The following is a 16,401-nucleotide window of genomic DNA, read 5'->3' on the forward strand; positions in this document are numbered from 1 at the left end:
TTGATTTAATAAAAGTAGCCAATTAAGCACCCTGAATAAAAAACGAAAAAGAAACCTGCTAGGCATCCAACAGTCAACTTAGGCACATTAAACAATAAAAAACGTACCTAACCGCTTTATTTTTTCAGTATAAAAAAATGGAATGTGTTGTTTCATAACGACTATTTCATTCAGTTGCTCATTAATTTGATAATCTATGTTTACATTGTAAATGTCCTTCATAAAAATAGTTTGAAACGAAACAACGGGAAAAATTACCATATTTTGTCCATATTTCCAAAAACCACTGAACTCTAATTAATTAAATTCCCTTTAATAAATCATCCTTTTCCGGTCGATGTCTACAAATTTCAGTTTCAGGTAAACTCGTTGTAAATGGTTCTGGTGTGAAAAGCTTAATTTTCAATTATAATAAATTTCAGATCGTATCTTGCACATTTTGGGCTAGTTAACACTTCGATCCGTTACAGTTTTTGGTCATCGTGTAAACACGACAGCAATTTGAATACACCTATTTTAATTACAAACATTGTTCAATATTTGCGAGTCAATTAATTTATTATTAACAAGTTTATTCACATACTATTCAGGTTATTTACCAGTCAATGAGTACTATTAGTTAGTCACCGCACTACTTATCTTAATTATTTCAGTTGGTTTCACCTGTATCTTATCAATAATAATAATGACTTGATAATAGCTAACGGATTACTGCCACAAATTTCAACATAATGACTAGACTAACCTTGACAATGTATAATTATTGGGTACCTTCGTCTTGCTTCAAGGTGATGACGGGTGTTATTCTCGTTATTTGGGTTTCTAATCGAAATTTAATGAATTGCACTTTTCACTTTTGTGTATTTTTGAAAAATCGTGCTTTCTATCTCATCTTTGCAAAAAATTATATTTATTTCAATGACGCTCGATCGGTGGCTCTTTAATTCTTTGCAAATAACATAACGGAAATACTATTGAAATAATAGGCTGGACTTATCATCAACATCTAAAACGTTTTAATTAAATAATATGGTAAATGTAATAAAAGCGTATGGTGACCAGGTGTTGGCTGTAATGCACAAAAGCTGTGGAACAATTTGACAGCTCTATAAATCACTCAGTGTACGCTGAGTAAGTAGATAATCAAGGTTTATTCAAATATATCGCGAATGTTACCAAGCAGAAATTCGAGCGTTCCACTCGTGTTAGAAAAAAGGGCGCATCAGTTGTACGGTTTTTTACCAGGGTTTTTTTGATATATCCAACATTTTGGGGTTTGATTATGGCGGATGGCAAAAGCTGAATGACCAGAAATTAAGTGTTGGGTACTATCTAGATAGGTTCAAATCAGTCAAGCCCAAATTAACATCAACTACCCCTCGTACTGAAAAAAAAGATGCGAAGCAGAAATAACGTGCGATGACAGTGCTCGATTAAGGTGGTTTTATTGTAACACCTGTTTGGTATATGGTGTGCTGGTGTGCTACCTACTTATTGTGTTTCCTTTTCACTAATCCCCAGGTTGAATTTAAAGCAAAAATAAATCTAGGCACACCTGACTTTGCATTCGAATGTATTGTGTGAAATCGCGAAAAAAGGGGTTCGAAAATCCAGTGGTTAAAGTTTTTGTGAATATAAGTCCTCGTTTTTGCTCTGCCTGAAGAATGCAATTTATCTCATTGTTCCTAATGTGCAACCGGTTTATTTCCTGAGAATTTATAATCTCATATTTATGCATGAAAATCAGGACAGAACTGTACATAGAAAATAGTTCACAAATAACACGAGCTCGACCTGAAAGCCAGTAAAAGAAAATGAGCGAAACCATCTACAAAAGTCACGCTACTGGTTAATAATTGTAATTGAGGGAAGTCCACCACAGGTCAAATCTCTATAGCTATCGAGGCAGCTATGGCCAGGTGCCCAGGTGTTCTTATGCTTTTTATTTGCTGTACACGGTAGCAACATGATCGGTTCTCTTCTCCCGCCTTCGCTCCGAAAAATTTCAGAGCCGGACTCTATAAACGAACAACCATCCTGGAGAATTCTTCAATTCTATTCTACAATTTGAAAAATGCAAACTTTCTTGCCGCATTGAAGAAAATGCAACAGCTTGAAAGGAATTATCTTCATTAAAATGTTTATTTTGATTTTGCCAGTTGTCATTTCGGAGGTTTGCTGGGAGAGCCAACCGTCTTATAAGAATTCGGAAATTATCAGGTTTCTACCTATTTTGAGAAGCTCGGAAGCTACGATTTTTTACTACACTGAAAAAATCAGAATTTAAGAAGATTTTGATGAAACGTTCCACATAAGTAGACTCAAGTGTCTTCTAAGGATTCGGAAATTTTCAACTTTCTATTTGGTGCAAGTCACAAGGTTTTAAGAGCTGATCGCATTTAGGTGGAAGCTTCAATTTTCAGATAAAATAAAAAAAAAAAAGAATTTAGGGGGATTTTAGTGTTCAAGTGTCATATGCGGTTGTACAAATTTGAAGTTGCTGGTTGCGGAAACTATGAAGTTATAAAATTGTTTAGGAAGCAAGCGCATTTCAGTGCTTCAATTTTCAAGTCAACATTTACTAAGCTGAATAAAATCAGAATTCCGGAAGATTTCAATGAAAATATTGGCATTTGCAGAGTGAACTGTGTTCTAAAGATTCTGAAGATTCAAAGTTGCTGTGTTGAGTGATTTGAAAGTTACGATTTTTTTTTTCAACCGAGCGCATTCGGGTAGAAGCTTCCATTTGAAAATCAACTTTTACTAATCTGGCAAAGGTCAAAATTAGGGTGGGATTTTGAATGACTATTTCCGCGGAGTGTAGAATTAATTGTCTTCTAAGGACTGAGAGAATCTCAAGTTTCTATTTGCGGAAGTTTGGAAGTTAAGATTGTTTTAAGAAGCGAGTGCACTTGGGTGGAAACTTGCATTTTGAGATCAGCAATTACTGTTCCGGCAAAAATAAACGATTTGGAACAATTTGATGAAACTTTGGGCATGAGTTGAGCCTACTATCTTCTTTCTAACAAGTCGCTGCTTGAGATCGAAATTTACAAACATTTTTGGAAGCAAGCGCATTTGGGTGGAGCTTTAATTGTGAAGTCAGCATTTACTAAGCTGGAAAAAATCAGTATTCCGGACGATTTTGACGAAAATTGCAGCAGTCGTAGAGTGAATTCCCTTTTACCAATTGAAGTCGCTGTTACCAATAGTTTGAAAGTTATAAATTTTTAAAGACCATGGCCCACAAGAGTGTGTACTGAGCTTTCGTTCTTGTGCCCATAAAAGATTTGAGAGCATTTTTTGTGAAACATATTTTTTTTCTGTAAACTGGCTTGTCTAAATAATGCACTCTGTATCAGTAAACTTGGGGAAATCGGAAATTTTTTTTTTAAATTCTTTGGCATGCTATTTTATTTTTTTCCTCCTAAGCGAAGCATCCAATCAAAAAAGGCACTATTTGGAAAAAAACTGTGCTTCCACAAAAACAGTCGAGTTTTCCAAAGATCTCAGATAAGTGGTTCGGGAATAAAGTCCTAAACGCCGTGTGGAAAAAATTGAAAAATCTCCTAAACCCAAAGCATTCCCCACAAAAAAATTTTGCAAAGCCTAAATGGCAAGGCCTAAAGGATATGTTGCCTGTTTTTCCGTCGATCGTTATGCGGGTTATCAAATGCATTGGCAAAAATAGCTTATTTTGCTTTGCCTGTATTCTGAGTGAGTTTCTTCCAGAACATATTTGGCGGAATTTATTGATCGCAAAAAATTAGCACGCGAATTCATTGCTAATCCAGGTATAAACGCCAGAGGGGAAGTTTGCGTCTTTTACTTAGTGATTGTGAGAATTGAAGTTGAGCTTGATTTAATAACGGGAATTGGACCGATGTAATTTTTTTTAATTTACCAATGTTTTGCCATTTTATTTTGGCTTGGAAATGTTGGCCATTGAAAAACATAAGCTTTTGTTTTTATCAGTTCGAAATTTTCAAATCTGAAAACTATCAACTCAAAATTATTGACGGAAGAATAACTTAAAAGGCGGGATTATTGTCGAGATTGAGGTTTTGCTAGGAAGTTTGATTCTGCCAGTTCTTAAGAAAGTTGGGAGCCAGAAGAAAAATATTGCAAAATCAGTAGGAGGTTTAAAAAATAAATTTGAATCCTGTTCTGTGAAGAGACGCCAACGCTATAACGCCACTGGGATGTGGCTTTTGTTACTGCGTGATTTGGTGGCCTACCTTCCTTGCCTTAATCTAAAATTTTTATTTTTATTGTATTATCCAACTGAATATGGATGTTAAAAATATGCCGTAGTAGAGAACATATCTCTTAAAAGCCTTTGTGGCATTATTACGAGTTGTTAAAACAGCTTGTTAAAAAACTACTTTGTTACACAAGCCCGTGTCGACTTAAATAAGGCAATTTGTTTTGAAATTTCCAACAGTCATCACGGATTTATTCATTTCCACTGCAACTGAAAAAAAAATAAGAAGTAAATCCGTTATACCGAAAAATAATTAAGAAATAAATATGCTGTGCAGGCAAGCGTCCGAAGCCTGTTGTATATTGAATCTTAGTTATTAATCTACATAGTGGAAGAGGTATGTTTATATTGACAACAACCTGGGCTTATGCATATTTATGAGAAGTAAGAAAGTAATTAAGTCACCGAGTTTGGTCTATTTGAAACAATAAGCAATTAAAACGAGCAAGATGTCACAAAAGGGTATATCGTTGTCCTCCTTATAAAGTCAGCAGTGTGCGTCTCTAAGTTTGGATGCTTGGCTTGTTCATTCTATAAAGTTGGCTTGACCACCTGTGAAACAACAAATCGGCAATTGTGCATCAGCAACATCAAATTATGTGCGAATGATATTTACTTCCAATGTTTAAAGAGATCGCTCCTTTTAGCAAAATCTCTCCCGACCAAAACCTGTTCTAGCTGTTACAATATTCTATCAAGTCAAACTGCTTTGCTCGAATTTAAACGGCAATGTCTGCCCTGGGCATAATTACAAATGGTACACCAGGTACCGAGTCTGGTTGAATTTAATTAATGGTTCTGTAGTTGGTTCGAGTGAACACACTGCACTACTCGGCCTACTGTATCACGTGTCATTACTATTAATTGCTTGTAGGTATACGTTGTAGTAATAAAAAAAACGTGTACCTTAAATGACAGTTTTCTGAAATTTCCACATACGACGGCTATTTTTCCTGCTTTCTGTTTTGACTCGTATCAGATTTAAATTGCTTGTATCAAATTTGTCATTGTTACGTGACACCAGCTTGTTATTGTTCGGCTAAACTTGACGCCATTCTTTGTCTTCATTAAGTTCGTTGAGGACTTACACGTTTATTGCACTCGGACAAAGTTAAATGCCAAATAACAGCGAAAATGCTTTGATTGCGTGAGTTGAATTTCTCAATCATTCAAATTGCAACCGAAAAATTTGGCATGTAATTGTTTAAACGGATTGACCTCGGGCTCGAAAACTAGAATAGTGCGTTTTGATTTTCCCATGTCTTTGCGCGTGGTTCCCAACCAGCAGTTCCAGTGCAAGTGATGTCTTTTTGAAGTTCTGCTAGTTAAATTAATTATGCTGTAACTGCTTCCTTCGCTGGCGGGTCTAACAGTTGGACAAAAAATATTTGGACAATAAAGTTTGTTTTTACAAGCACTCATAAATCTCATTTCTCTTAAGGCACCACGGGAGTTGATGGCATTTTAATTTTTATTATCCAATTTTACCGGAATAATAACGAAAGACAAGAATAAAAACACTGCTTGGGTTGACCTGCAGTGGAGGGAGTAACCTGAGGCTGAAATCCCACTCCATGGCGACGCGAGCCCAGCGCACGCTGAGGCTGCTGCTATCAAGTTGGTGTCCTTGAACGATCGCGCGTACAAGTCCCACTTGCACTTTCTTGCATCGAAAATCCCTCAGGCTATCAACGAACGAATCGGTACCCAATGTTGTCGGATTTATTTACTTCGAAAATCACCCGAACCCAAGGAAAAGTCAACATCTTCAAGATAAGCCCCTCGGTGGTCACTGACCAATGCGAGACTCAGCAATGCAACCCCCCAGATCAACTCGCTCTCATTGTTGCATGACTCTAGCAGTTTTTGCTAACAACTCTCGGAGTCCCTTTTGGTAACTTCCTCGTGAGCGATAAGCATCTATCCCCGAGCAATTGATTGGTATAGCCCCAAGCGAGAAACCAGAACAATTTAGTGTTAGTTAAAGCTGACAACAATGGTACCATCAGCGAGTTGCACCATGCACGGTCGCTAGATGGTCTAAGACAGACCAACGCAGAATCTAGACACGACCCTAAGAAGAGACTCTGATCATCTTTGCTGCTGCCGTACAACGCGACATACACGGAGTAGGCGGAGACAGAAAGAGTTGTTGACCTCAGGTCAACGTTGGCAGACCGCTGTTATTTTCACCATCTACTTACCATGATTTATTTTTATGTGCGTCCTATTTTTTAAACTAATATCTGTCGTTTGAGTCCATGCTAATCACTTATTTATAGTTCCTTTGTTTATCTCCTAATTAGCCACTGCAGTAAATTGACTCATTGTTCACTGGGTTTTCGAAGAGAAAATTAATCATGCTGAATGTTTGGGACGACCTATGCAGCCGGTGAAATTTCAAAATTATATTGGCCTGTTGCGTGCATTAGTTAGAAAGGGACTTTGCAAAACCCTCTGTAATTGACGTTACTGTTTCCTCATCTACTCCTTCCTATCCAGAATCGGATTTTTCCCCTGATTTATTAGTTGTTGAACAATTGCACAGATCCCAAAGATAATTGACGGCTAAAATGTGCCAGTCCTCATTACCATTGTGGAAATGCATGTTGTAATTTTAAACTTGATACGTTCCAGTACGTGTGTCGCACAGTCCGCAAGTCCTGCAATACAAATCCCACATGTGTCCTCCAAGCCACAAACGCCATATGCGAATAGTACGCGTGGATCCAATATAGTCTTCCAATTGATGATGTAATAATTGACAATCCTGATTACTTAGCATTAATGGATTTTGTTTAATCATTATGGCGGACGTGGGAGTTCTTTAAAGTGTCGTTTTATTTTTAGACTTATATTATTGGCAAATGCAAATACGGACAAGCCCATATTGCTGCCTGAAATTCAGGCACTTGTTCGCCCACTTTTTCTTGTCCACCGATTGACCCTACTTTCATAGTCAAATAGAGTAGGATTGATTTTTGAAAACTCGGTTTGCGCCAAAAACGATGGTGATATCGTACATTCTCGCCTCAAGCGGAAGGTACCTACTGAAAATCAACCATTAAAATGAGAAAATAAATAGAAACTGCAAGCAAAAAGTCTTCGGCCACTGGTATCATTATAAAGCAAACACATCGTCAAATCTACTACGTAGTAGCAGTAGTTGTAGTACTACTAGAAGGAGAAAAGGAAAACACTATATCTGAAACCGGTTATAACCTTCCAGCTGATGTGCTTTTTCAAGACTTTTTATCTTCGTGATGTTTTTTGTGTAGGAATATACCAACTACGTGCATGTAAAAGTGATTTTAAATAGCCAGAAGTACAGTCACGGTACCTGGTGCTTTCTTACGACAGAAACTTGTCTGGTCCGATAGAACCGTATTTTAATGCCTGCTTGGTCAGTATCATTAAGTTATATACGTACAGGGTGACTTGGATTTCATTTTTATTTCTATGGCTTCTAACAAATTGCCATTCGAATTGGGCAGATTTTCGAAAATTATGAAGTCACCCTCAAAAATTGTTTGCCAGTATCTAGCAGAAAAACGGACATTTCTTTAAATCCCCAAAATCTTACATATGATCAGTTGTACACACCCGATATACCGAAATAAAATAGATGGTCAGATTAAATTACATAGTATTTTAAAATGCTATTGTTGTTTTAATTGTCGTATATTAGGAATATGTCATAGATCCCATGACTTACAGGACGCGCTCTTATTGTGCTTGTTTAGTACTTGGAACCACTTGGAAACATCATGTACCACAAAAAATTGAAAAGTAATTATTAAGGGCCTTCTTCAAGTGGACGGAAATTCGACATTAAGTGCTTCGGTTGGCTGGGGTATATCAAAAGAACCCAAAAATTATTAGTGATTAAAAATTAAAATTATCATACATCTTTGCATGTTCAACCTCCGTTCTGTTTTACCGCTATCCCATTCTAAAAACTTTTTTGGTGATATCAATCAAAATAATAAACGTTGCTTTCAAACAACAAATTGTATGTCCGTATTAATTAGCATGGTAAATAAATCTGTCTAGAACAATAACAAACATTTAATATTTACCTCATTTACATTAATTCTTGTCACCATGTAAACAATATAAATTGTTATCGCTATTATATTTGCACATGGACATTTGTATTGATACGTTTCGGCAGAGAATAATTGATAAAGCGTTTTGATTAATTAAACATCGAAACGAGCCGAATTTAGACTGACCATTAGTTTAACAATGCGATTCCATTTAATCATTTAAAGTACACTACTGAAGTTAGAAAGTCCGTAGCTTCTACAATTCTGGTTTTTTCATATCCAAGTACTTCCGGAGGCTTGCTGCTTGTTAACAAACGGCCGTTTAACAGAAATCTAATTTGGACAGGTACTAAAGCACGTGTGCTAAGAAATTTATGACCTTAAGGTCACTCGCGCCAGCTGATTTTCTACAACACAAGTACTTGTTTTACATATTGTCATTTTATACCTGGAATTGAAATTAAGTTTCCAGTTACGGCGACAGGAAATGTTCTGCGTTAATTTCTATTAGTACGATTAAAATTTTACACGCTTTTATGTTGTAGTTTTGTGCATTACAAATCAAGTTACGTTATGAGCGCACTTTTGAATCTTATGTGAGCAAATGTAGACATTTATGACACTAGAGACATTTTCCGGTTAGGGATTGTTTAAGAAAGTCTTCTATTTGATGAATTGATAAAATAAGACCATCCCATCGCTTGCTCACCCTCAGTATTCAACTACAAGCCAAAACCAATAAAATGAACAGAAACATAATTCACGTGCGAACCATTCAGTTGTAAATCAAAGTTTGATAGCTAATAATGTTGTTGGAATGTGATTATTATTCGTAATGCAAAAACCTTAATTTTTATGCAGTTGTAAAAATAATTGGATATTGTCTATCAAATTTCATAACGTAACGTGTAGCACTGGCTATAGTTTCCGTTTAATTTATGGTTATTGAATCTGCAACAGAAAAATGCGATACCAAATCGCTGTTACCGTGTACAAATCAAATCATAATTTCGCAAACATAAGTGCAGGAAAGACGTTGATACGTGATTTTCTGAGTAAATACAATGGACTCGTGTAAGAATTTACTATATCATTTTTCCTTACAGCTAACAGGCATAACTCACATAAAAGTATTTGCTTCTTGCACCTGTAACTGCATGTTTATTTATTTTTACTGTTTGATGTTTATGCGATGTCGCTTCTGAGGGACGAGTCCAAAATGCTTGTAATTAAGCTACCAATTAAGAACGTATTTATTCTATTTCATCTTCGAAAATCCTTTCAATTGCTTCAATGAATGTACTCTTGTACCTACCAACCGTTTCTTTACAAAGCTATAACGCATTTAATGCCCTATAGAAGCCAAATTAATTATAAACAAATTAAACCGTCGCGGTTCAGTAAAACGAAATATGCCAGAACGATAGTTAATAAGTATTTGGAATTGCTCCAATATTGGATTGTACAGTAATTTTCAGCAGGCAATAAAATCTGGTATATTGGATTAGCTTATAAATCGGAGTGTGAGGTCTCCATAAAGCTATAAATAATCCATCGGAAATTTGAGAAATTGATTGTTATTGCACCGGAAAAGTAATTTCTCTTATTTCGAACGACAATTCGTAAATGTTTTATAAATAGACGTAACGCAATCAGAGAAATAGTTTGAAATGATTTTATTGAAAGCAACGCGTGTCGTGACAATATTGGCAGATTCGAAAATCAGTCGCTCCGTCCTAAATCAGGAGAAACCGAGGGTTCGTACATATAAGGTCATCAACATCTTGAGGTGAAACAAACCTCGGAATCAAGTTCTTCGTATCGCTACACTTATAAATGATGGCTGTTTCAAGATGGCTCGAGGCGCACACAGCCAGCCCAACACCGGGAGCTGGCACAAATAAACAAAAATAAAAAAACTCAACAAAGATGAAGTTGGATTATACTTAGTTGTACGACGTGACGCTATACAGTGGGTTTCAAAAAGTAACGTTTTATGATTTTTTTCTATTTTTTGATTATTAAAACGATCTTAGATTAGGTTACACTGGTATTAAAAAAACTACCTCAAAGTAATTAAAACCGCCCATGATTGATGAAATTTTGCAGTTTTATGGCTAATAATGTGCGTTTGCTTTATGTGAATAGTAAAAATGGAAGTGGCCCCACCCTTTCTTGTCTCGGCTTTTATTATGCTTGAAAAGATGTGTATTCAAAGTAAACAATCGTAATATTCCTCTCATAATAAAGATAAAATATGTTGAACCACTTGAACACACTTGTGTTTCTTGAATGGTCATCAATCTTTAAAGTTGTCTTAAAAAAATACAACCTATTTTTTATTTGTTTGTAAGAACATTAAAATCAGAAATAGAGTTTTAAACCATAATTAATTCACAAAAGAGGATCACATTTCCAAGCTGCCACATAAAATCTGATTTTTTTAGATTTATTTTTATTTAATTAGATGCGGTGATTGGTAACTGACATGACTTCAGACCGCTCACCCTGGAATATGTATAAACTAATATAGATTGAGCCAAAATATCTCCTACAGGTTGTCTGTTATTGGAGCTGATTTTCTTCAGGTGTAGAGGCTTTCGCTTTAGCTTTGAATATAAACAGACGCGCTAAAGAACGAGCGACTAAATCATTCCCTATATTTGTCTTATTTTGTCAAAGCGTCTATTTTAATTCCTATGCCATACCCGTGTATATATTAAAAAAAGCAAACAAAACAGTACAACTGAAAGTGCGTCACGCCATTTCAAGCAATTAATCTATTTTAAGGCAACCTGCTAGCTCTTAACACGTGTGTTGTGTTGGATTCTGCTCCATCCAGCTATATTTACTTGGCTCACTTGCCTGATTTAATGGATATTAAAATGTTGGAAAATTACATGAGCAACAGTATAACTAAGGCCAATGATAAATTTAGCCGCTAATTTATTGGGGTTTCTTTCGGTGCCATTACACCGTTGCAATTTCTTAACACCTATTTTAACATTTATTTTAGTTCAACTCAAAATCACCACTGGGGCTGCCAACATTAAATGAGAAAGCACACCTGCTTGTTAGCGATTTGACATGTCTTCCACATTCTATTTCATATCATTACCGATGAACATGCTTCTTGTTTCGCACATTCCACTTCAACACTTTTCTTCGTTAATTGGCGCAAAAAAATACGCAAATTGAAAATTTTCATACCAAGCAGCAACTTTTTTTGACAATAAGTTCATTTGGAGCTGGTCAGTTTTTTGAGTGGAAAATAATTTAATCCTAGTTCTTCTGGTTCCTGGTCAGCCACTCGCGCTTGCAAAACTTCAGAAAGATATTCTTTTCCATCGTGGACTAAAAAACTTCAAGAACTCTCCAGTTTCAAGTACCGGGATTGACAACGGAAGCGTAACTATTTCAGAAGGTTTTTTGAAACTGGTGATTTTTTCGGAAAATAATTTCTTCCCGGCGTTTTGCAAGCAGGAGTGAGCCACTCGTGCTTGAGAGAAAATTCACAGGTTGTTGTCTGAACGAAACGTCAGGAAGAGATCCTTTTCCACGACGGCCTAAAAGCCCGAAAACCTGACCAGGTTCAAGCCATAATAATTTAGTTTGTTGATTTTTTGAGCTTTTTCCTAACTAACTAGGTGCTGAAAGTGACAATTTTGTGAAGTGATTTCTTATGCTAGTTTGGACTGTTCCTCTAAGCCTGGTTAATATTGATAATCAAACTCGTCACAGCACAAAATGCGCATTTTCTTCAACATTGTAAAATCGCACTAATTTACATAATCTTCACCAAGTGGTCGGTTAAGCAATGAACAATTCCGGTCCTGGAGGATGGCTTTCAGAGAGATGTCGAAATGTGAATTAATCTATCCTGGCGACCCTTTTGAAATCCCTCCGTTGCATTGCAGACAGAAGCAGGTAGGGCTGCTTGCACCTGTTGTTCCCCTTCAGTCCCTTTCTATTTCCTAACGTATTTACGCTCCTCTAAAAAATAAACGTTGCACATGTTCACCCGCTTTACTCTCTATGTCTTAACAAGTGTATCAGGTCGCAACAGATTTCCACAAGTTTATCGCTATTGTCATGCTTTTTCGAATTTTGGGTTGGAAAACAACCCAACTGAACTGTTTTTTGTAACTCTAATGCTGGCACTTGATGGACAGTATGCGGAAGGCTTCCGAAGAACCATGAACAGAGAAAAACGATTGCTATCCCTGAATATATAAATAGTAAAGTCTGATATGAAGACTAACTAGCCGTTAAGGTAATATTGTGCCTCTAGGAGGGTGATAAATGGTCACATTATTATTGTATGCATAATGCAATTTCTCATAAGATCATAAGTAAACACCAGCATATTTGTTATTAAAAAACGCAATCCCGATGTTTCTTCGTCGGCTAATTGATGAGTAATTATGCAGAACCTAATGACAACCAAGCAAGGTTGAAAATATGACACTAATTTGGTCTTTTTTACGCTACGAAAAGATCTCCAATTAGTCTGTATGCCCGTACGCTAATGATAAGTTTATCCGTATAACCGTAATAAAAACAAGGCCATGGTTGTGTGCAATTTATTACTTTATCTAGTTCTGAAACTTAAATTGGTGTTAATTATTAATTAATGCTACGCATCATTTAAGCGGGATGAAAAATGAAAACTTTTGATGAGACACATAATTTAAGTGGATTTAAGTAAATCACTTTGATTAATTAAGCTCAACAAGAGTTAATAGACTTCTGCTGGCTTTTAAAGATATTGTTTATCTGATATGTATTGACTTAGAGTAGAAACATTTTCACAGGGTTAATAATCAGCAATCTTTGCTATTGAGCTATCACCCACTTCTTTGAGCTGTAGGGAAAATTATATGAAACTGACCAACAAATTGGCTTCAACTTGTTCAACCGCTCACTTCACTAATCATGCATTTCTGTATGCATGAAGGTAAAATAGGCAGAAAAACTAGCGTTTCCTTACAGTAAGTTTTCACGAGATCGCACTGACGCAAAATGGTATGAACATGTAACCACATATTTCCCTTTAATTAACGTAAACAATATTTAAATTCATTTGCACAAGTTTTGTTATATAATGCGCTCAATCTGAAGGCTAGTAGTTTATCGTTTTTTAATATGATTATTATAGTCACTGACATTTATCAATTAATTACTTTTTACATCGGTGTATGGCGGGAGGCGATAGGGGACAGGCTTTGCCTTGAAAACCCAAGTGTTGCAATACCATTGTGTTGTAGAAGTCAATTTTAACATATATATTATGCATTAAGAATCGTTTTGCCTTGAGGCCCCTGCACTTTTCTGCGTTTGTTACATCACTTGAAAAACGTACATGCATAAACACTTCTTTTGTTCACTTTTTGTTCATTTGCCCTTCTAGTTGAAACGGTCGCATCGTACATGTCAATTACTTTACTAAACAGATATTTATGATAGGGACTATGACTTGTTACTACCTCAAGTGACACAGAATTCAGTATATATGCAAATAATACATTTAAAACAGCTTTCTCATGTGTATGGGTTTGGCTGAACGATACTCTATTGAGCTTCACAAGACAAAAATAGCATCCTTCTAAAAAGCCACTTGTAAAGTGCAACTTGCGGTTTTACATTTAGCAGTTTGGCATGGGTTTAAAACTCAGTTCGGTACTGATTAAAAAATTAGGGTCCCGGATTGCTGATGATGCGGATTATAAAAATGAAAAAAAAATAAATTGTCTTAAACTAATTTGTTTTTATGCGTTCGTAAATTGGCCCATACCTGCCGTTACTAAAGGACAACAAAAATAAATACTAAGTTCGATCGTTTTGTAGAATTTTCCACCACAATCAGAACGACTCCAAGCTGCTACCGAGTGTCTTATGTTAATTTTATTTCTATTCGATTCTCATCTCGCACTTTAAAAACCTTTATATGAATTTATGTATGTGACAAGGCTAAAACAAAAAAGAAGTAGCCACAAGATATAATCTTCGCTCCTGCCGTCGGTGGACCCATTACTGGTGACAAATAAAAATGGGCCTTTAGTTAAGCCCAGCAGCTTGGTTTATAAATGTAAAATCTGTTATGTTATCTGTGTAATAATAGGCTTAATGCAAGTATGTCGTGGCCTTGGTTGCTGTAGACTGAGGGCATTTGCGCAGTGGTGGAGGACCATCAATTGAGGCAACGGTACCGCAGGAGTATTTCCTCATTTTCTCTGCTATCTGGAATGTTGAGGTTTTTAACTAGAATTAAAAATTCATGTCTTTTTATGTATATCTTGGGCGACAGTTTACTGTTTGGGTCTTTGCTCATGTTCGTCCTCAATTTTTTTTGATTCGTTTGGTTGACTGCTAAAAAACCTATTAAGATCAACTTGCTGAGCGTTCCATGAAAAAAATTGGTACAGTTTTAGTAGTTAAACTTCTTTAGTGGTATTTTGAGGGAACTGCATATTTAGGTATTGAGGGGCACAAGAGAACAGAAGCTAAAGAAAATGTTGTGCACCTATCGATACGCTACTGATTGCGCTGCACAACGTGCGCTGCATGGAGCATTTACTAATGTAAAATAAGAAAATAAGTACTATATGCAGGAGCTCGTAAAACTGTCCTTGATCTGTGGGTTGCGTAGTACAGGCTGGACCGAATCTAACGAACACGTGGCCGTTGCCCCGCCAATCCCCCCGGTACCCTGACCTGGTACTACGGTGACGTCACTGACATCACGCCACACACCCGCCCCCGCCCACCGTTGCAGTACCCGTGGTACGATTAAATGCGCAGATAGTGACTGCAACACGGCTTGAAATCTGGCAACCAAGTGGTAAAGATGATGATTACGAAAATGGCTTATGGAAACTGTTCTAAGTACCACCTGATTTTCTGACTTTCTTTCGTTGCTCGTTCAGCCAATGGGTTATTTCCAGTTGCTTGGGTGTGTAGCCCCCGAAACTTTTAAAGCTATTTGAACGTAGTGGTGTAATCCCAATCAGGGAGAATTAATGCTTCGGGCACATCCCCGCTCCTGAGTGCTCGGAGTGGTTCCTCATAAGTGTATGATGGGTGTATATGTCTTGGTCCAAGGAACCGTTGGTTCGGTGTTGTTCGGATTGGTTCGGTGTTCTCAGTCGTGGTCGTGTCCTGGGGATTTGGGACGGTCGGGGGACTGGGCGGGGCGGGAGGAAAACGGCTCGCGAGTACTTGCTCCGCACCCCCCGCCCCCGCAGAAAGATACGCTGCAGGTGTCAGCTGAACTAAAGCGATGTTGCCGAATGGGACCCATGGGGTTATGGACCGCGGTAGTACTCTGGCCCCGGTACTGATTACAATTGCTAGCCACGCTCTGGTCTCTGAACTTATGTCATGTCCACCTCATTTTCCCATTATTATTGCGGCTACTGTTCATTAAACTCTCGGTAATGCGATCCAGGTATACACTAAGTTTGCCGCTTGAGTACCTTAGCTCGAATTAACACGTAGGTGCTATACGGGGTGTCAATTTGAAAACTTCCCACCCTTAATATCTTTTTTGCAGTTGAAAATATGAAAAGTCGGAGACTCGTCAATGTTGTTCGTAAGGGGGACACTTTAAATGAATATTTTTAGCCTCCTTGTTTCAACCCCCTAGGACGGGTAGATGCCAGCCACCCTTAGAATCTTGAATGAAAGGGGGTCAAGTGGCACATCGTACATTAGTTACTACTTTGTTTGTTTGTCAGACGTTTTCGAATAATCGCGTTTCAAAAACACAGAAACTAACACTTACAACAACTAACACTACACTAACACTAACAATTAAACTTGCCTGCATTGAGATTTTGGTTTTCAGATTAGTGTATATACTTTCCTGACTGTGTTTCAATTGAAAATCAAATCTATTCCTGGGTTTCAGTCATTTATTGTCTCTATCTATTAATCAAAATACGTTTCGGTGTATATCTCCACCATCATCAGTTTTTCTAAAATAACTGATAGTTAAAAAAAAAGTCATTAATTTAAAAAACAACCACAGTTTGTCAACAGCCTCATCATATCACATATTAAAATACATCACAATTGCAATACTTTAAA

The sequence above is a fragment of the Dendroctonus ponderosae genome, unplaced genomic scaffold (assembly GCF_020466585.1).
Source record: "Dendroctonus ponderosae isolate FM_Combo_2020 unplaced genomic scaffold, Dpon_F_20191213v2 Dpon_F_20191213_1, whole genome shotgun sequence".
NCBI lineage: Eukaryota > Metazoa > Arthropoda > Insecta > Coleoptera > Curculionidae > Dendroctonus > Dendroctonus ponderosae.